General features: G+C 48.7%; 1 protein-coding gene and 1 non-coding gene across 4 annotated transcripts in view; both read right to left on the minus strand.

The window, feature by feature from the left end:
- The window catches only part of PPP1R42 (protein phosphatase 1 regulatory subunit 42), a 154,563-nt gene that overhangs the window by 41,162 nt on the left and 91,087 nt on the right, over positions 1-22,314 (minus strand). The gene's annotated exons all lie outside the window — the stretch shown is intronic.
- Positions 19,607-19,791, minus strand: LOC134931188 (U2 spliceosomal RNA). The gene has a single exon (XR_010179026.1). It is a non-coding gene; the product is annotated as a U2 spliceosomal RNA (small nuclear RNA).

Consider the following 22,314-nt stretch of genomic DNA (forward strand, 5'->3'; position numbering starts at 1 on the left):
CGTATAAGGTGTATATGTAACAAAAATGCATTCTGTGCTTAGACTTAGGTCCCATCACCATGATATCTCATTATGGTATGCAATTATTCCAAAATACGGAACAATCCGATATCCAAAATACCTCTGGTCCCAAGCATTTTGGATAAGGGATACTCAACCTGTATTACTAAATGTTAATAGTCTATGATTTGCAGAAACATTTATTGGGCAATATAGTGGTTAGCGTTACTGCCTCACAACACTGACAACTTGGGTTTAGTTCCAACCAAGGCTCTAATTGTGTGGCGTTTGTGTATTCTCCCCATGTTTGGTTTGGGTTTTCTCCAGGTGCTCCAGTTTTCTCCCACACTCCAAAAGCATATGGGTAGGTTAATTGGATTCTAACAAAAATGAACCCTAAAGATTTATATGTCCAATCTGGCTGGTTGGAATGAAAATCTGGTAATGGATGAGAGCAAATGGCAATTGACCATTTGCATCTAAACCAGTCATGTCCAAACTGCGGCCCTCCAGCTGTTGTGAAACTACATATCCCAGCATGCCCTGACACAGTTTTGCTGTCAGAGAATGCTAAAGCTGTGTCAGGGCATGCTGGGATGTGTAGTTTCTCAACAGCTGGAGGGCCGCAGTTTGGACATGCCTGATCTAAACTCTGTAAAACTGACAAAAGGGTCATTCAGACAATTTGTCTGATTGACCATTTTTGTCCATTTTCTAGTGTTTGGGAGCAAATGGTAATTGCCATTTGCTCTCATCCATTACCAGATTTTCATTCCAACCAGCCAGATTGGACATATAAATCTTTAGGTGTATGGCTAGCTAAAAGGCCGAAAGGTGCAGGGGTTGATGTGAATGTCCAAACACATTCTCTGTAAAGCGCTGCAGAATTTTTGTGAGCTATATAAATAACTCTTAATAAATAGCTGCTAGATTTAAAGTCAGTTAGTTTTAAGGCAAACTTAAGTTGGTTTTGCTACTTTATATCTATTTTGCCAAAAGTGCACCAGTGCCCACGAATCGCAGGCTATTACATCTGGCCTTATATAGGTGCCACAAGCCACATATATAACCTTTGTAAAATATAAAAAATATCTGAACTTACTAATGTTTTTTTTATTGAACATACCTCATTAGAATGAACATGCCAGACTCACTTGTGTAAAATAACACTATAGAAACAAACCCTCCTCAGTGAGGTGGGATCTGTTAAGTTGGGTCATTGAGGGATTGTTAGCTCCAAGAGCGTGCCTCAATTGTTACAAAAAAGATAGGTTTGGTAGTACAACAAACAGCTACAATACCAGATAAAAACAGTGTTTGAAAATGTTCGCTGCGCAGCGATGAAGCAAAATACCGGCACTTCTGCGCATGGTATGCGGCACAATGCGCACGCGCGACGCACTTTCACAATGACCGATACAGTTTTACACAAGGTCTAGCGAAGCTTTTCAGTCACACTGCTGGCGGCAGAGTGATTGACATGAAGTGGGCGTTTCTGGGTGTCAACTGACCGTTTTCAGGGAGTGTTCGAAAAAACGCAGGCGTGCCAAGAAAAACGCAGGCGTGGTTGGGAGAACGCAGGGCGTGTTTGTGACGTCAAATCCGGAACTGAACAGTCTGAAGTCATCGCAAGCTAGGAGTAGGTCTAGAGCTACTCTGAAACTGCACAATTTTTTTTTGTAGTCGCTCTGCGATCCTTTCGTTCACACTTATGCTAAGCTAAAATACACTCCCAGAGGGAGGCGGCTTAGCGTTTGCACGACTGCTAAAAACTGATAGCGAGCGAACAACTCGGAATGACCCCCATTTTTAACCAAATTGCATTATTATCCCAATAATGCCAAACCTAATTGTATGAGGAGACTTTAACACTGCAGCTGACTATACCACACACACTGCATCCGGAAAGTATTCACAGCGTTTCACTTTTTCCAAATTAGAATAATGTTACAGCCTTTTTCCAAAATAGAATAAATTAATTTATTCCCCCAAAATTCTACACACAATACCCCATAATGACAACGTGAAAAAAGTTTTTTTGAGATTTTTGCAGATTTATTAAAAATAAAAAACTAAGAAAATAAGAATTTACTTACCGATAATTCTATTTCTCGTAGTCCGTAGTGGATGCTGGGGACTCCGTCAGGACCATGGGGAATAGCGGCTCCGCAGGAGACAGGGCACAAAAATAAAGCTTTAGGATTAGGTGGTGTGTACTGGCTCCTCCCCCTATGACCCTCCTCCAAGCCTCAGTTAGGATACTGTGCCCGGACGAGCGTACACAATAAGGAAGGATATTGAATCCCGGGTAAGACTCATACCAGCCACACCAATCACACCGTATAACTTGTGATCTGAACCCAGTTAACAGTATGACAAACGTAGGAGCCTCTGAACAGACGGCTCACAACAATAACAACCCGAATTTGTTTGTAACAATAACTATGTACAAGTATTGCAGACAATCCGCACTTGGGATGGGCGCCCAGCATCCACTACGGACTACGAGAAATAGAATTATCGGTAAGTAAATTCTTATTTTCTCTAACGTCCTAAGTGGATGCTGGGGACTCCGTCAGGACCATGGGGATTATACCAAAGCTCCCAAACGGGCGGGAGAGTGCGGATGACTCTGCAGCACCGAATGAGAGAACTCAAGGTCCTCCTCAGCCAGGGTATCAAATTTGTAGAATTTTGCAAACGTGTTTGCCCCTGACCAAGTAGCAGCTCGGCAGAGTTGTAATGCCGAGACCCCCCGGGCAGCCGCCCAGGATGAGCCCACTTTCCTTGTGGAATGGGCCTTGACAGATTTAGGTTGTGGCAAGCCTGCCACAGAATGTGCAAGTTGAATTGTGCTACAAATCCAACGAGCAATCGTCTGCTTAGAAGCAGGAGCACTCATCTTGTTGGGTGCATACAATATAAACAGTGAGTCAGACTTTCTGACTCCCGCCGTTCTTGAAATATATATATTTTCAATGCCCGGACCACGTCCAACAACTTGGAATCCTCCAAATCGTTAGTAGCCGCAGGCACCACAATAGGCTGGTTCAGGTGAAACGCTGACACCACCTTAGGCAGAAAATGAGGACGCGTCCGCAGTTCTGCCCTGTCCGTATGGAAAATCAGATATGGGCTCTTATATGATAAAGCCGCCAATTCTGATACTCTCCTGGCTGAAGCCAGGGCCAGTAGCATGGTTACTTTCCATGTAAGATACTTCAACTCCACCGATTTGAGCGGCTCAAACCAATGGGATTTGAGAAAATCCAAGACTACATTAAGATCCCACGGTGCCACTGGGGGCACAACCGGGGGCTGTATATGTAGTACTCCTTTTACAAAAGTCTGGACTTCAGGAACTGAAGCCAATTCTTTCTGGAAGAAAATCGACAGGGCCGAAATTTGAACCTTAATGGACCCCAATTTGAGGCCCATAGACAATCCTGTTTGCAGGAAATGTAGGAATCGACCCAGTTGAAATTCCTCCGTGGGGGCCTTCCTGGCCTCACACCACGCAACATATTTCCTCCAAATGCGGTGATAATGTTGTGCAGTCACCTCCTTCCTGGCTTTTACCAGTGTAGGAATGACCTCTTCCGGAATGCCTTTTTCCCTTAGAATTCGGCGTTCAACCGCCATGCCGTCAAACGCAGCCGCGGTAAGTCTTGGAATAGACACGGTCCCTGCTGAAGCAGGTCCCGTCTTAGAGGTAGAGGCCACGGATCCTCCGTGAGCATCTCTTGAAGTTCCGGGTACCAAGTTCTTCTTGGCCAATCCGGAGCCACTAGTATCGTTCTTACTCCCTTTTGCCGTATAATTCTCAGTACTTTTGGTATGAGAGGCAGAGGAGGGAACACATACACTGACTGGAACACCCACGGTGTTACCAGAGCGTCCACAGCTATTGCCTGAGGGTCTCTTGACCTGGCGCAATACCTGTCCAGTTTTTTGTTGAGGCGGGACGCCATCATATCCACCATTGGTTTTTCCCAACGGTTCACAATCATGTGGAAGACTTCTGGATGAAGTCCCCACTCTCCCGGGTGTAGATCGTGTCTGCTGAGGAAGTCTGCTTCCCAGTTGTCCACTCCCGGAATGAATACTGCTGACAGTGCTATCACATGATCTTCCGCCCAGCGAAGAATCCTTGCAGCTTCTGCCATTGCTGTCCTGCTTCTTGTGCCGCCCTGTCTGTTTACGTGGGCAACTGCCGTGATGTTGTCCGACTGGATCAACACCGGCTGACCCTGAAGCAGGGGTTTTGCCAGACTTAGAGCATTGTAAATCGCTCTTAGCTCCAGTATATTTATGTGAAGAGACATCTCCAGGCTTGACCATACTCCCTGGAAGTTTCTTCCCTGTGTGACCGCTCCCCAGCCTCTCAGACTGGCATCCGTGGTCACCAGGACCCAGTCCTGTATGCCGAATCTGCGGCCCTCTAACAGATGAGCACTCTGCAACCACCACAGAAGAGACACCCTTGTCCGTGGCGATAAGGTTATCCGCTGATGCATCTGCAGATGTGATCCGGACCATTTGTCCAGCAGATCCCACTGAAAAGTTCGTGCGTGGAATCTGCCGAATGGAATCGCTTCGTAAGAAGCCACCATCTTTCCCAGGACTCTTGTGCATTGATGCACAGACACTTTCCCTGGTTTTAGGAGGTTCCTGACAAGTTCGGATAACTCCCTGGCTTTCTCCTCCGGAAGAAACACCTTTTTCTGAACCGTGTCCAGAATCATTCCCAGGAACAGCAGACGTGTCGTCGGGGTCAACTGAGATTTTGGAAAATTCAGAATCCACCCGTGTTGTTGCAGCACTAGTCGGGTTAGTGCTACTCCGTCCTCCAGCTGTTCTCTGGACCTTGCCCTTATCAGGAGATCGTCCAAGTAAGGGATAATTAATACGCCTCTTCTTCGCAGAAGAATCATCATTTCGGCCATTACCTTGGTAAAGACCCGAGGTGCCGTGGACAATCCAAACGGCAGCGTCTGAAACTGATAATGACAGTTTTGCACCACGAACCTGAGGTACCCTTGATGTGAAGGGCAAATTGGGACATGCAGGTAAGCATCCTTTATGTCCAGGGACACCATAAAGTCCCCTTCTTCCAGATTCGCTATCACTGCTCTGAGTGACTCCATCTTGAACTTGAATTTTTGTATGTACAGGTTCAAAGATTTCAGATTTAGAATAGGTCTTACCGAGCCGTCCGGCTTCGGTACCACAAATAGCGTGGAGTAATACCCCTTTCCCTGTTGTAGGAGGGGTACCTTGACTATCACCTGCTGAGAAAACAGCTTGTGAATGGCTTCCAATACCGTCGCCCTGTCTGAGGGAGACGTTGGCAAAGCAGACTTTAGGAACCTGCGAGGGGGAGACTTCTCGAATTCCAACCTGTAACCCTGAGATACTACCTGCAGGATCCAGGGGTCCACCTGTGAGCAAGCCCACTGTGCGCTGAAATTCTTGAGTCGACCCCCCACCGCTCCTGAGTCCGCTTGTAAGGCCCCAGCGTCATGCTGAGGGCTTTGCAGAACCCTGAGAGGGCTTCTGTTCCTGGGCAGGGGCTGCTTGCTGCCCTCTTTTACCCCTTCCTCTGCCCCGAGGCAGATATGACTGTCCTTTTGTCCGCTTGTTCTTATAGGACCGAAAGGACTGCGGCTGAAAAGACGGTGTCTTTTTCTGTTGGGAGGGGGTCTGAGGTAAAAAGGTGGATTTTCCGGCAGTTGCCGTGGCCACCAGATCCGATAGACCGACGCCAAATAATTCCTCCCCTTTATACGGCAATACTTCCATATGTCGTTTGGAATCCGCATCACCTGACCACTGTCGCGTCCATAAACTCCTTCTGGCAGATATGGACATCGCATTTACTCTCGATGCCAGAGTGCAAATATCTCTCTGAGCATCTCGCATATAAAGGAAAGCATCCTTTAATTGCTCTATAGTCAATAAAATACTGTCCTTATCCAGGGTATCAATATTTTCAGTCAGGGAATCCAACCAGACGACCCCAGCACTGCACATCCAGGCTGAGGCGATGGCTGGTCGCAGTATAACACCAGTATGTGTGTATATACTTTTTAGGGTAGTTTCCAGTCTCCTATCAGCTGGATCCCTGAGGGCGGCCGTATCAGGAGACGGTAACGCCACTTGTTTTGATAAGCGTGTGAGCGCCTTATCCACCCTAGGTGGTGTTTCCCAGCGCGCCCTAACCTCTGGCGGGAAAGGGTATAATGCTAATAACTTTTTTGAAATTAGCACTTTTCTATCTGGGTTAACCCACGCTTCATCACATACATCATTTAATTCCTCTGATTCAGGAAAAACTACAGGTAGTTTTTTCACCCCCCACATAATACCCCTTTTTGTGGTACTTGCAGTATCAGAGATATGCAAAGCCTCCTTCATTGCCGTGATCATATAACGTGTGGCCCTACTTGAAAATACGTTTGTTTCATCACCGTCGACACTAGATTTAGTGTCTGTGTCTGGGTCTGTGTCGACCGACTGAGGTAAAGGGCGCTTTACAGCCCCTGACGGTGTCTGAGACGCCTGGGCAGGTACTAACTGGTTTGCCGGCCGTCTCATGTCGTCAACTGATTTTTGTAATGTGCTGACATTATCACGTAATTCCATAAACAAAGCCATCCATTCCAGTGTCGACTCCCTGGGGGGTGACATCTTATCGGCAATTGCTCTGCCTCCACACCAACATCGTCCTCATACATGTCGACACACACGTACCGACACACAGCAGACACACAGGGAATGCTCTTATCGAAGACAGGACCCCACTAGCCCTTTGGGGAGACAGAGGGAGAGTTTGCCAGCACACACCCAAGCGCTATAATATATATGGGAACAACCTTATATAAGTGTTGTTCCTTATAGCAGCTTAAATATATCAAAATATCGCCAAAAAATGCCCCCCCCCTCTCTGTTTTACCCTGTTTCTGTAGTGCAGTGCAGGGGAGAGTCCTGGGAGCCTTCCTCACAGCGGAGCTGAGCAGGAAAATGGCGCTGTGTGCTGAGGAGAATAAGCCCCGCCCCCTATTTCGGCGGGCTTTTCTCCCGGAGTTTTAGATATCTGGCATGGGTTAAATACATACATATAGCCTCAATGGCTATATGTGATGTATTCTTTTGCCATAAAGGTATTAAATATTGCTGCCCAGGGCGACCCCAGCAGCGCCCTGCACCCTCCGTGACCGCTTGGTGTGAAGTGTGTGACAACAATGGCGCACAGCTGCAGTGCTGTGCGCTACCTTCATGAAGACTGAAGAGCCTTCTGCCGCCTGTTTCCGGACCTTCAATCTTCAGCATCTGTAAGGGGGGTCGGCGGCGCGGCTCCGGGACGAACCCCAGGGTGAGACCTGTGTTCCGACTCCCTCTGGAGCTAATGGTGTCCAGTAGCCTAAGAATCCAATCCATCCTGCACGCAAGTGAGTTGAAATTCTCTCCCCTAAGTCCCTCGATGCAGTGAGCCTGTTGCCAGCAGGACTCACTGAAAATAAAAAACCTAAAAACTTTTTCTAAGCAGCTCTTTAGGAGAGCCACCTAGATTGCACCCTGCTCGGACGGGCACAAAAACCTAACTGAGGCTTGGAGGAGGGTCATAGGGGGAGGAGCCAGTACACACCACCTAATCCTAAAGCTTTATTTTTGTGCCCTGTCTCCTGCGGAGCCGCTATTCCCCATGGTCCTGACGGAGTCCCCAGCATCCACTTAGGACGTTAGAGAAATAACATGTACATAAGTATTTACAGCCTTTGCTCAATACTTTGTTGATGTACCTTTGGCAGCAATTACAGCCTCAAGTCGTTTTGAATATGCCACAAGCTTGGCACACCTATCTTTGGGCAGTTTCGCCCATTCCTCTTTGCAGCACCTCTCAAGCTCCATCAGGTTGGATGGGAAGCGTCGGTGCACAGCCATTTTCAGATCATTCAGATCATTCAGAACATTCACAGAGTTGTCCTGAAGCCACTCCTTTGATATCTTGGCTGTGTGCTTAGGGTCGATGGCCTGCTGAAAGATGAACCATGGCCCCAGTCTGAGGTCAAGAACGCTCTGGAGCAGGTTTTCATCCAGAATGTCTCTGTACATTGCTGCATTCATCTTTCCATCTATCCTGACTAGTCTCCCAGTTCCTGTCACTGAAAAACATTCCCACAGCATGATGCTGCCACCACCATGCTTCATTGTAGGGATCGTATTGGCCTGGTGATGATCAGTGCCTGGTTTCCTTTAATCATGATGCCTGGCATTCACGCCAAAGAGTTCAATCTTTGTCTCATCAGTCCAGAGAATTTTGCTTCTCATGGTCTGAGAGTCCTTCAGGCAGAGGCAGAACTCTGGGAGGCAACGGAGTCATCTGCCGCCGGGCTCCTGCTCTGAAGGGGGGCACCTCTCCTCCCATTCTGTGACACCAGTGAATAAAGTTAATTGATAGCTGCCGCTATCTTTTCAGTGGCCGACTTCCTCACTGGTCCCTGCACCTTACAAATCACGCCCTCTTTATTATACACATTTTACAAGTGTCACACCCAGGATTAGAAACCACAACCTATTACACTGGAAGCAGACACCTCACTGATGAAGCTGTTTGCGCCTGTATAGGAAATATGAGAATTTTAACTATATGAAGATACTTCTCTGACAATTACACGTAACTTCATATAGTTAGCATACTCATGCTCCCTCTACAGGAGCAAATAGCTCCATCAGTAAAGTGTCTGCTGTTATACACATACACACACACACACACACACACACACACACACACACACACACACACACACACACACACACACACACACACACACTTATCTTGACATAAGAAATAAGGGGGCACCAATATTTATCTTGCCTCCGGGCAACTGGGACGAACTTACGCCACTGCCTTCAGGTGTATTTTGGCAAACTCCAGACAGGCTGCCATGTGCTTTTTACTAAGAAGCGGCTACCGTCTGGCCACTCTACCATACAGGCCTGATTGGTGGATTGCTGCAGAGATGATTGTTCTTCTGGAAGGTTCTCCTCTCTCCACAGAGAAATGCTATAGCTCTGACAGCGTGACCATCAGGTTCTTGGTCACCTAGTGCCCTTCTTCCCCGATCGCTCAGTTTAGATGGCTGGCCAGCTCTAGGAAGAGTCTTGGTGGTTCTGAACTTCTTCTATTTACAGATGATGGAGGCCACTGTGCTCATTGGGACCTTCAAAGCAGCAGACTTTTCTGTACCCTTCCCCAGATTTGTGCCTCGTGACAATCCTGTCTCAGAAGTCTACAGATAATTCCTTTGACTTCATGCTTGGTTTGTGCTCAGACATGCACTGTCAAGTGTGGGACCTTATATAGACAGGTGTGTGCCTTTCCAACACATGTCCAATCAACTGAATTTACCACAGGTGGACTCCAATTAAGCTGTAGGAATATCTCAAGGATGATCAGTGGAAACAGGATGCACCTGAGCTCAATTTTGAGCTTTATGGCTAAGGATATGAATACTTATGTAAATGTGATTTTTTCGTTTTTTATTTTTAATAAATTTGCAAAAATCTCAAAAAAACGTTTTCACGTTGTCATTATGGGGTATCGTGTGTAGAATTTTGAGGAAAAAAATGAATTTATTGCATTATGGAATAAAGCTGTAACATAACAAAATGTAGAAAAAGTGAAGCGCTGTGCACACTTTCCGGATGCACTATGTAAATCAGGAATGACCCAAGAGTTTCCAGCATCTTCAGCTGACTTATTTAGGTAGACTTCTATTTCCCAAGCTTTTATAAAACAAATTACTAATAATAATCCTCTGTGACAGGCAATTTTGAATTGTCATAGTCAGCGATGGCTGCAGCGCACCGACCACACAGTACAGAGGGGGAGCCGGTTAGCACATATCAACATACATGCAGACATTGGCGTTTCTATAATTGGTGCAATGTGTGCGGTGGGTCCAGGGGGGCCGACACCGCCCCCATTTTTAAATACTTACCTTTATGGAGTCCTGCATCGGGCAATGCAGCCATGGCAAAATCGCAGCCAAAATGGCCACCTCACATGTTCAGTAGTTTCCGGAGACCTAAACATTCACAGTAGACTCCGGCGCAATACCAGAGATTACTGCGCCGTGAAGAGGAGGGGGCCCACCCGGAGTCTGCACATAGGCCCTCTGTTGAAACGCTCCTGCATGCAGAGATGTATGCAACCTATGTGCTGCAGCAGGTCCCCGGGGATCAGAAGCGATGCGTTTATCAAAGGTGCCGTGGAGCACCCTGGACTCCGCATTCGGCATAACTCTCCTTCTAAGCCCACCCCCCAGACTCCTATTTGCTAGGTTTCTGGGTCTGGGGTGAGCTTTGAAGGAGACTGAAGACGTATACTGTGCCCTGGGAACAGCAGCAGCTGTGGCAGACACCGCGCTGCTGATCCGCGTGAAACTTCAGCCAGCACATACAGATGTGGCTACTTACATCTAGCCTTCCTGCACGTTAAATAGTCCTGCTAGTCACACCATGCTGTGACGTGGCTCGGTTGTGTGGAGCATCTTTAAGTGTGACACTCTCCATAAAAAAATAAGATTTTACTTACCGATAAATCTATTTCTCGTAGTCCGTAGTGGATGCTGGGGACTCCGTCAGGACCAAGGGGGATTAGCGGCTCCGCAGGAGACAGGGCACAAAAATAAAGCTTTAGGATCAGGTGGTGTGCACTGGCTCCTCCCCCTATGACCCTCCTCCAAGCCTCAGTTAGGATACTGTGCCCGGACGAGCGTACACAATAAGGAAGGATTTTGAATCCCGGGTAAGACTCATACCAGCCACACCAATCACACCGTACAACTTGTGATCTGAACCCAGTTAACAGTATGACAAACGTAGGAGCCTCTGAACAGACGGCTCACAACAATAACAACCCGATTTTTTTTGTAACAATAACTATGTACAAGTATTGCAGACAATCCGCACTTGGGATGGGCGCCCAGCATCCACTACGGACTACGAGAAATAGATTTATCGGTAAGTAAAATCTTATTTTCTCTGACGTCCTAGTGGATGCTGGGGACTCCGTCAGGACCATGGGGATTATACCAAAGCTCCCAAACGGGCGGGAGAGTGCGGATGACTCTGCAGCACCGAATGAGAGAACTCCAGGTCCTCTTTAGCCAGGGTATCAAATTTGTAGAATTTTACAAACGTGTTCTCCCCCGACCACGTAGCTGCTCGGCAGAGTTGTAATGCCGAGACCCCTCGGGCAGCCGCCCAGGATGAGCCCACCTTCCTTGTGGAATGGGCCTTGACAGATTTAGGCTGTGGCAGGCCTGCCACAGAATGTGCAAGTTGAATTGTGCTACAAATCCAACGAGCAATCGTCTGCTTAGAAGCAGGAGCACCCAGCTTGTTGGGTGCATACAGTATAAACAGCGAGTCAGATTTTCTGACTCCAGCCGTCCTTGAAATATATATTTTCAATGCCCTGACAACGTCCAGCAACTTGGAATCCTCCAAATCGCTAGTAGCCGCAGGCACCACAATAGGCTGGTTCAGGTGAAACGCTGACACCACCTTAGGCAGAAACTGAGGACGCGTCCGCAGTTCTGCCCTGTCCGAATGGAAAATCAGATATGGGCTTTTATACGATAAAGCCGCCAATTTTGACACTCTCCTGGCTGAAGCCAGGGCCAGTAGCATGGTTACTTCCAAAACTACATTAAGGTCCCACGGAGCCACTGGGGGCACAACCGGGGGCTGTATATGTAGTACTCCTTTTACAAAAGTCTGGACTTCAGGAACTGAAGCCAATTCTTTCTGGAAGAAAATCGACAGGGCCGAAATTTGAACCTTAATGGACCCCAATTTGAGGCCCATAGACAATCCTGTTTGCAGGAAATGTAGGAATCGACCCAATTGAAATTCCTCCGTGGGGGCCTTCCTGGCCTCACACCACGCAACATATTTTCTCCAAATGCGGTGATAATGTTGTGCAGTCACCTCCTTCCTGGCTTTTACCAGTGTAGGAATGACCTCTTCCGGAATGCCTTTTTCCCTTAGAATTCGGCGTTCAACCGCCCTGCCGTCAAACGCAGCCGCGGTGAGTCTTGGAATAGACACGGCCCCTGCTGAAGCAGGTCCCGTCTTAGAGGTAGAGGCCACGGATTTTCCGTGAGCATCTCCTGAAGTTCCGGGTACCAAGTTCTTCTTGGCCAATCCGGAGCCACGAGTATCGTTCTTACTCCCCTTTGCCGTATAATTCTCAGTACTTTTGGTATGAGAGGCAGAGGAGGAACACATACACTGACTGGAACACCCACGGTGTTACCAGAGCGTCCACAGCTATTGCCTGAGGGTCTCTTGACCTGGCGCAATACCTGTCCAGTTTTTTGTTGAGGCGAGACGCCATCATATCCACCTTTGGTTTTTCCCAACGGTTCACAATCATGTGGAAGACTTCTGGATGAAGTCCCCACTCTCCCGGGTGTAGATCGTGTCTGCTGAGGAAGTCTGCTTCCCAGTTGTCCACTCCCGGAATGAACACTGCTGACAGTGCTATCACATGATCTTCCGCCCAGCGAAGAATCCTTGCAGCTTCTGCCATTGCTCTCCTGCTTCTTGTGCCGCCCTGTCTGTTTACGTGGGCGACTGCCGTGATGTTGTCCGACTGGATCAACACCGGCTGACCCTGAAGCAGGGGTTTTGCCAGGCTTAGAGCATTGTAAATCGCTCTTAGCTCCAGTATATTTATGTGAAGAGACATCTCCAGGCTTGACCATACTCCCTGGAAGTTTCTTCCCTGTGTGACCGCTCCCCAGTCTCTCAGACTGGCATCCGTGGTCACCAGGACCTAGTCCTGTATGCCGAATCTGCGGCCCTCTAACAGATGAGCACTCTGCAACCACCACAGAAGAGACACCCTTGTCCGTGGCGATAAGGTTATCCGCTAATGCATCTGCAGATGCGATCCGGACCATTTGTCCAGCAGATCCCACTGAAAAGTTCTTGCGTGAAATCTGCCGAATGGAATCGCTTCGTAAGAAGCCACCATTTTTCCCAGGACCCTTGTGCAATGATGCGCTGACACTTTTCCTGGTTTTAGGAGGTTCCTGACTAGCTCGGATAACTCCCTGGCTTTCTTCTCCGGGAGAAACACCTTTTTCTGGACTGTGTCCAGAATCATCCCTAGGAACAGCAGACGTGTCGTCGGAAACAGCTGCGGTTTTGGAATATTTAGAATCCACCCGTGCTGTCGTAGAACTACTTGAGATAGTGCTACTCCGACCTCCAACTGTTCTCTGGACCTTGCCCTTATCAGGAGATCGTCCATTTTCTTTGAAGAAGAATCATCATTTCGGCCATTACCTTGGTAAGGACCCGGGGTGCCGTGGACAATCCAACCGGCAGCGTCTGAAACTGATAGTGACAGTTCTGTACCACGAACCTGAGGTACCCTTGGTGAGAAGGGCAAATTGGGACATATAGGTAAGCATCTGTCCCGGGACACCATATAGTCCCCTTTTTCCTGGTTCGCTATCACTGCTCTGAGTGACTCCATCTTGATTTGAACCTTTGTATGTAAGTGTTCAAATATTTCAGATTTAGAATAGGTCTCACCGAGCCGTCTGGCTTCAGTACCACAATATAGTGTGGAATAATACCCCTTTCCTTGTTGTAGGAGGGGTACTTTGATTATCACCTGCTGGGAATACAGCTTGTGAATTGTTTCCACTACTGCCTCCCTGTCGGAGGGAGACGTTGGTAAAGCAGACTTCAGGAACCTGCGAGGGGGAGACGTCTCGAATCTCCAATCTGTACCCCTGGGATACTACTTGTAGGATCCAGGGGTCCACTTGCGAGTGAGCCCACTGCGTGCTGAAACTCTTGAGACGACCCCCCACCGCACCTGAGTCCGCTTGTACGGCCCCAGCGTCATGCTGAGGACTTGGCAGAAGCGGTGGAGGGCTTCTGTTCCTGGGAATGGGCTGCCTGCTGCAGTCTTCTTCCCTTTCCTCTATCCCATGGCAGATATGACTGGCCTTTTGCCCGCTTGCCCTTATGGGGACGAAAGGACTGAGGCTGAAAAGACGTTGTCTTTTTCTCCTTTATACGGCAATACTTCCATGTGCCGTTTGGAATCTGCATCACCTGACCACTGTCGTGTCCATAAACAACTTCTGGCAGATATGGACATCGCACTTACTCTTGATGCCAGAGTGCAAATATCCCTCTGTGCATCTCGCATATATAGAAATGCATCCTTTAAATGCTCTATAGTCAATAAAATACTGTCCCTGTCAAGGGTATCAATATTTTCAGTCAGGGAATCCGACCAAGCCACCCCAGCGCTGCACATCCAGGCTGAGGCGATCGCTGGTCGCAGTATAACACCAGTATGTGTGTATATACTTTTTAGGATATTTTCCAGCCTCCTATCAGCTGGCTCCTTGAGGGCGGCCCTATCTGGAGACGGTACCGCCACTTGTTTTGATAAGCGTGTGAGCGCCTTATCCACCCTAAGGGGTGTTTCCCAACGCGCCCTAACTTCTGGCGGGAAAGGGTATACCGCCAATAATTTTCTATCGGGGGAAACCCACGCATCATCACACACTTCATTTAATTTATCTGATTCAGGAAAAACTACAGGTAGTTTTTTCACACTCCACAAAATACCCGTTTTTGTGGTACTTGTAGTATCAGAAATATGTAACACCTCCTTCATTGCCCTTAACAAGTAACGTGTGGCCCTAAAAGAAAAATACGTTTGTTTCTTCACCGTCGACACTGGAGTCAGTGTCCGTGTCTGTGTCGACCGACTGAGGTAAAAAGACGTTTTAACGCCCCCGACGGTGTTTGAGACGCCTGGACAGGTACTAATTGGTTTGCCGGCCGTCTCATGTCGTCAACCGACCTGCAGCGTGTTGACATTATCACGTAATTCCTTAAATAAGCCATCCATTCCGGTGTCGACTCCCTAGAGAGTGACATCACCATTACAGGCAATTGCTCCGCCTCCTCACCAACATCGTCCTCATACATGTCGACACACACGTACCGACACACAGCACACACACAGGGAATGCTCTGATAGAGGACAGGACCCCACTAGCCCTTTGGAGAGACAGAGGGAGAGTTTGCCAGCACACACCAAAACGCTATAATTATACAGGGACAACCTTTATATAAGTGTTTTTCCCTTATAGCATCTTAATATATATAATCATATCGCCAAATAAGTGCCCCCCCTCTCTGTTTTAACCCTGTTTCTGTAGTGCAGTGCAGGGGAGAGCCTGGGAGCCTTCCCACCAGCATTTCTGTGAGGGAAAATGGCGCTGTGTGCTGAGGAGAATAGGCCCCGCCCCCTTTTCGGCGGGCTTCTTCTCCCCTTTTTCTGAGACCTGGCAGGGGTTAAATACATCCATATAGCCCCAGGGGCTATATGTGATGTATCTTTTAGCCAGTATAGGTATTTCATTGCTGCCCAGGGCGCCCCCCACAGCGCCCTGCACCCTCAGTGACCGCTGGTGTGAAGTGTGTGACAACAATGGCGCACAGCTGCAGTGCTGTGCGCTACCTCATGAAGACTGAAAAGTCTTCTGCCGCCGGTTTCTGGACCTCTTCACTTTTCGGCATCTGCAAGGGGGTCGGCGGCGCGGCTCCGGGACCGGACTCCATGGCTGGGCCTGTGTTCGATCCCTCTGGAGCTAATGGTGTCCAGTAGCCTAAGAAGCCAATCCATCCTGCACGCAGGTGAGTTCACTTCTTCTCCCCTAAGTCCCTCGTTGCAGTGAGCCTGTTGCCAGCAGGACTCACTGTAAAATAAAAAACCTAAAAACTTTTTCTAAGCAGCTCTTTAGGAGAGCCACCTAGATTGCACCCTGCTCGGACGGGCACAAAAACCTAACTGAGGCTTGGAGGAGGGTCATAGGGGGAGGAGCCAGTGCACACCACCTGATCCTAAAGCTTTATTTTTGTGCCCTGTCTCCTGCGGAGCCGCTAATCCCCCTTGGTCCTGACGGAGTCCCCAGCATCCACTAGGACGTCAGAGAAATAGGAATTTGGTTACATACCGGTAAATCCTTTTCTCGTAGTCCATAATGGATTGTGGGGTCACTTAGTACAATGGGGTATAGATGGGGTCCAAAGGAGTTGGTGCACTTTAAATTTCTTCAACTGGGTGTGCTGGCTCCTCCCCTCTATGCCCCCTCCTACAGACAGTCTAGGTAAAACTGTGCCCGAAGGAGAATGGACATTCTTGACAGAAGGAACATAACAACGAGTGGTAAGATTCACACAGCAGCACACCACAACATAAACTGACCAGCAACTGCTGGTAACAAAACAGCAACAGCTGAACAGGTAAACTTTAACAGAAGAAAAACCTGCAGAAAAGTCAACGCAATGAGGCGGGTGCCCAGTATCCCTTATGGACTACGAGAAAAGAATTTACAGGTAAGTAACCAAAATCCTATTTTCTCTAGCATCCATAAGGGATACTGGGGTCACTTAGTACGACAGGGACGTCCCAAAGCTTTCAGAACGGGCGGTAATGTGCGGAGATGTCTACAGCACCGCCTCCCCAAAGTGGGTATCCTCTTTTGCCAGGGTATCAAACCTGTAGAACTTCACAAAGGTGTTCTGCCCCGACCAGGTAGCAGCTCGGCATAGTTGCAAGGCTGAGACTCCATGGGCAGCCGCCCAGGAAGACCCCACCGATCTTGCAGAGTGGGCCTTCAGAAACTGAGGAACAGGTAAGTCTGCCGACACATAGGCCTGTTGGATAGTAAGCCTAATCCAACGAGCAATGGACTGCTTAGAAGCAGGGCAACCCTTTTTCTGCACATCATAGAGCACAAACAGGTAATCCATCTTTCTGATCTGAGCCATCCTCTTGACATACATATTCAAAGCTCACACAGCATCCAATGCCTCCGGAGGAGCAGAAGAGCCAGACCACAATAGGTCAGTTTAAGTGGAATGCAGAGACAACTTTCGGCAGGAACTGCTGCCTAGTCTTGAGCTCTGCTCTGCCTTCGTAAAAGACCAAGTATGGACTTTTACACGATAAGGCCCTCAATTCTGAGACATGCCTAGCAGAAGCCAGGGCCAGCAACATTACCGTCTTCCACGTAAGGTACTTGTCTTCTACCACCATCAAAGGTTCAAACCAGGAGGACTGTAGAAGCTCCAAGACTATATTCAAATCCCAGGGTGCCGTTGGCAGCACAAAGGGAGGTTGTATTTGAAGTACCCTTGCAAGAAAGTCTGAACTCCTGGCAACACTGCCAACTTCTTCTGGAAGATAATAGAGAGGGACGAAATTTGGACCTTGAGGGAGCCCAGACGTAGGCCCATATCCATTCGAGCCTGTAGGAAACGCAAGAAGCGTCCTAAGTGAAAATCCGCAGAAGGATACATGGGCTCCTCGCACAAAGAGACATATCTCCTCCTGATATGATGGTAATGCTTTGACGTTACAGGCTTCCTGGCCTGAACCATGGTTGCAATAACCTTTTTGGAAAGGCCTTTGCGATCTAGGATGTTTCGCTCATCCGCCATGATGTCAAACGAAGCTGCCGTAAGTCCGGATAGACAAACGGTCCTTGTTGAAGAAGATCTCTTCTCAGTGGCAGAGGCGAAGGGTCTTCAACGGACATGTCCAGAAGACATACCACGCCCTCCGAGGCCAGTCTGGGGCAATTAGAATTGCCTGGACTCTTTGATGCCTGATTCTCTTTAGCACCCTTGGGAACAACGGAATCAACGGAAAACAGGTAGACCAACCGGTAAGGCCACGGTGTCGTCAGTGCATCCACTGCTATCACCTGAGGGTTCCTGGTTCTTGAACAATACCAGCGAAGCTTCTTGTTGAGCCGAGAAGCCATCAGGTCGATCTGCGGGCAGCCCCACAGGGCGGTGATCTGCTGAAACACCTGTGGGAGGAGGCCCCAACCTCCCGGGTAGAGGTCGTGATGACTCAGGAAGTCTGCTTCCCAGTTGTCCACCCCTGGAATAAAGATGGCCGACATTGCTCTTGCATTTCTTTCAGCCCAGAGGAGTATCCTTGACACTTCTCGCATGCAGGCTCTGCTCTTTGTTCCTCCCTGTCGATTGATGTATGCCTCTGCCGTGGCGTTGTCCGACTGAACTTGAATGGCCCGATCTCGAAGCAGAGAAGACACCTGAATCAGAGCATTGTAGAGTTCCAGAATGTTGATCGGAAGTAGGGCTTCGTGGGAGGACCACCTGCCCTGGAACTGAGCCCCTTGGGTGACAGCTCCCCATCCCCACAGACTCGTGTCCGTTGTGAGGAAGATCCAATCCTGAATCCCAAAACTTCGACATTCCAGCATGAGGGAAACCCTGGCCTGAGGTGAGAGGCGTATGATCCGATGCATCTGAAGATGTGATGCGTACCACTTGCTCGGGAAATCCAATTGAAATGTTCTGGCATGGAACCTTCCGTACTGGATCGAATCGTAAGAGGCTACCATCTTTCCCAACAACCATATGCAATGATGGATGGATATCCAATTCGTCCTTAGAACCGCTCGGACCATCTCCTGGAATGTCCTTGCCTTGTCCTCTGGGAAGAAAACCTTCTGAGCCACTGTATCCAGAAACATCCCCAGGAACAGGAGCTGCTGAGTTGGCTCCAGGTGAGACTTCTGTAAATTTAGAATCCACCCATGATGTGACAGAAGCTGAATAGTGCAGTTGATATTGAGCAATAGAAGCTCCCTGGATCTCGCCTTTATCAAGAGATCGTCCAGGTAAGGGACGATGTTGACCCCCTGGACTTGGAGCTGGAACATCATTTCCGTCATCACCTTCGTGAAGACCCTCAGAGCCATGGACAGGCCGAAGGGCAGAGGCGGGAACTGGTAGTGGTCGTTCAACAGGGCAAACCGCAGGTAAGCCTGGTGGGGCCAAATCGGGATATGGAGATAAGCATTCTTTATATCCAGTGAAACCATGAACTCCTGTTCTTCCAGACCCTCAATCACTGCTCGCAGGGATTCCATCTTGAACTTGAAGACCTTTAGGTAAGGGCTCAAGGATCTTAGATTCAAAATGGGCCTTACCGAACCGTCCGGAGTCGGTACCACAACAGGTTGGAATTGTATCCCCTGTTTTCTATATGAGGCGGAACTGGAACTATAGCTTGGGTCTGACCCAGTCTTAGTACAACCTTTTGTAATATCTCCCGTGATTCTTCGGAATGTGAAGTGGAATGAATTTAAACACACTCTTCATGCCAGGGTAAATAGATCTTTTACCCAGGGATCCTGGCAGGAGCTTTTTCTAAATATGCTGAAATATTTTAGACGGACCCCTAGCCTGTAATCCCTTAGGAGTGGAGGACCACATTCATTCCGAAGTGTTTATGGAATACACTTGGTGCTCTGTTTTTGTGAGCCTGTAAAACAGGTCTGTTTCTCCTCTGGTGCCTCTGTTGCATTGCAACCCTAAGATGATGATCTCAGGTAAGCACATTTGGTGGGCGTAGCCGCGACAGTAAGTACGTGGACCCACCGGTAGTGATACGTGAGATTCCTGAACCCGGCATTTACTAACCACTGACGTAATCATAAGCTCTGCGAGCAGAGAATGTCATAGCAGTACTGCAGTACCCGGTTAATGTGCGGAGTGGACAGAGCAAGCTCTTTACCCATCTCACTGTTCTAAATTTTCATATAATATATGGCTCCCAGATAGGGGGTGTATCAGACATGAAACCAATAAGAACAGATACTACCCTTGATCTTGGCCAGAAGGCCGAGAGGCGATGCACAGGCATTTATAATGCCTATTTTTTTTTTTTTTAACCGCCTCGTATAGGAAGCTTTTAAACTCCTGCATATGCCGTATAAACATCATAAAGCCAGCTGGCGATGCTTTCTTGTTTTAGCCCTGGTATGTACCAATGGCCTGCGTAATCCAGCAGCCTACAGAGATGGGTCTCTAACCTTGTGGTTATGTATTAGATATCAGTTTTCCATTTTGTGAGAAAGCAAAGCATACCTCCCAACTGTCCTGATTTTCGCGGGACAGTCACTTTTTTGGGGACTGTCCCGATGTCTCACCAGCGGGCCGCAGTGGGGGGGCAGAGGCAGTTGGGAGGCTCCTGCGCTCGCTGCTCTGCTTAGCAGAGATGTGGAGAGTAGATGCTGTGCGTGTCTTTTCAGAGGAGACAGAAGGAGAGGGGGCAGCTCAAAGAGCACTGGGCATGGCCCCTCAGTGACGAAAACGGGGGCGTGGCTCGCGATCGTAAAGCTAGGCACCCTTTTCCATATGCCATTGTGTGCACAGATGTCCCTCCTTGCTAGAGACAGAAGTTGGGAGGTATAGCACGGGGAGAACATACAAACTCCACACAAGCAGGGTCACAGAAACCTCCAACCCCAGCGATGTGAGGCAGCAATGCCAATCTCTGACAGACAACCCCTATGAACAGGTATTCCTGTTTATTTATTGATATTGAGTTATCTATCCTCTGGAGGGAGGGTAAGGCTGTATATGAATTTCTTAGTCACATGAATTATCATATTAGGCAGACTCCATGGTCCCCTGAATTAGTTACCAGTTAACTCCTTAATGGAGACTTTTCTGTGTACATAAATATCTGGTATATTTACACAGCTCTTATAGCATAATAATTGCTCTACTCCTAAGGTGGAGAATTTCTATAACCTCTTAAGAAGCACTATTTTAAGTTTTGGCAGCATCTAGCAAGTTTACCCTTCAGACATAGGGGGTCATTCTGACCCGATCGCACGCTGCAGTTTATCGCAACGATGCGATTGGGTCAGAACTGCGCCGGCGCATGCCAGACAGGCGAAGGCCTCTGGCCTGATTGACAAGCAGAGGCAGTCGCTGGGCAGTGGGGAGGGGGGGGGGGGGGGGCGGAACGGCGGCGTTTGCCCGCCGTTTCATGGGCGCGGTCCAGCTAACGCAGGCATGGCCGTATTGAACGGGGAGAGCGCCGCAGCAGCTGCGTGATGTCACACGCAGCCGCTGCGGGCCGGGGAGCGACGAATAGCTCCCGGCCAGCACGCTAAAGCTGCGCTGGTCGGGAGCTACTTTTGAGGTGCAAAGGCATCGCCACTGTGTGATGCCTTTGCCCTTCTGCGGGGGTGGGGGGGTGGGGGTGCGGCACTGACATGCGGGGCGGGATAGCCCTGGGCTGGGCGTCCCCCCGCATGTCAGTGTGAATGATCGGAGCTGTGCTAAATTTAGCACAGCTACGATCATCTCAGAATGACCCCCATAGTACAAAGACACAGGCACACTGTGGTCTATGTGATCATTCCCCTCCTCTGCCTATAGGCAACGTTGTAGCCACATTAGGGTGTGGATGATGGCTGCTGAGAATCACACCGGTTGTGTCTATGCTCCCTTTGTGATCAGGACCTGGAAGTGACATAACGAGAGGGCAGTAGATAACTTCCGCTCTTACAGCACCTAAATGTTTTCTCTGTTCCCTGTTCGAGTTTTTTTTTTTTTCTAGGCACCAATGGACCCTCGCGGCCTCACTTTGCTCGCCACGCTCCGGGCTCGGTGTCTCGCTCCGCATCGCTCGCCACAGCTTACTGTTCCAAATAGTTTGTGACATGGACCCAGGGGGTTATGGGAAAGGTCCTCTTCACGAAGAGAAACTAGACACTACCGAATCACACCACACAGAGGAAAACCAGTCTGAACTAGTTTTTATCAGAATAGTATATGTAGGGGGACATACATGGGGAAATAAGCATGCTTTTCATAGTTTATACAGAGAGAAAGAACCAGCATACCAGCCTCCAGCTAAGTGCTGGGCTACATATAATATATATATTATATAATATATCTATATACTAGGACCTTTTTTTTTTTTTTTTTAAAAAGCTACTGCAGTATCACTCCACCCTACAATAACCCCCATTGCCATTTGTGGCGTTGGAGGGTCCCTGGAGGAGTTGATTTGTCCCTTGCAGCGTCTGTGTAATCAGTGTGCAGTGAAATGGTGCGCTATGTACTTATTCATACTGGCAAGGTCTCCTATATGGTGCCAAACAGAGTATAAATACTTGTTTCCTCCCAACCGCTGGCCAGTTCATGCAGGGGGGCTATGGGATCCCCACAGGGGGGGTCCGGATGCTGCCCCTGCGATCGCGCCGCACCAAGAACTGGGGAACCCCCCTAGCAGGGCCCCCGGTGTGTACCCACCACTCTTCTCACATTCAGGCATATGTTAGGGGTGTGCAGCATGCTGCGATTGTGCTCGCTAAGGCACCGTGCCCGCGGTAACATAACCTCTCAGGACAGTGGTCC

This window comes from Pseudophryne corroboree, chromosome 5, assembly GCF_028390025.1.
Source record: "Pseudophryne corroboree isolate aPseCor3 chromosome 5, aPseCor3.hap2, whole genome shotgun sequence".
Classification (NCBI taxonomy): domain Eukaryota; kingdom Metazoa; phylum Chordata; class Amphibia; order Anura; family Myobatrachidae; genus Pseudophryne; species Pseudophryne corroboree.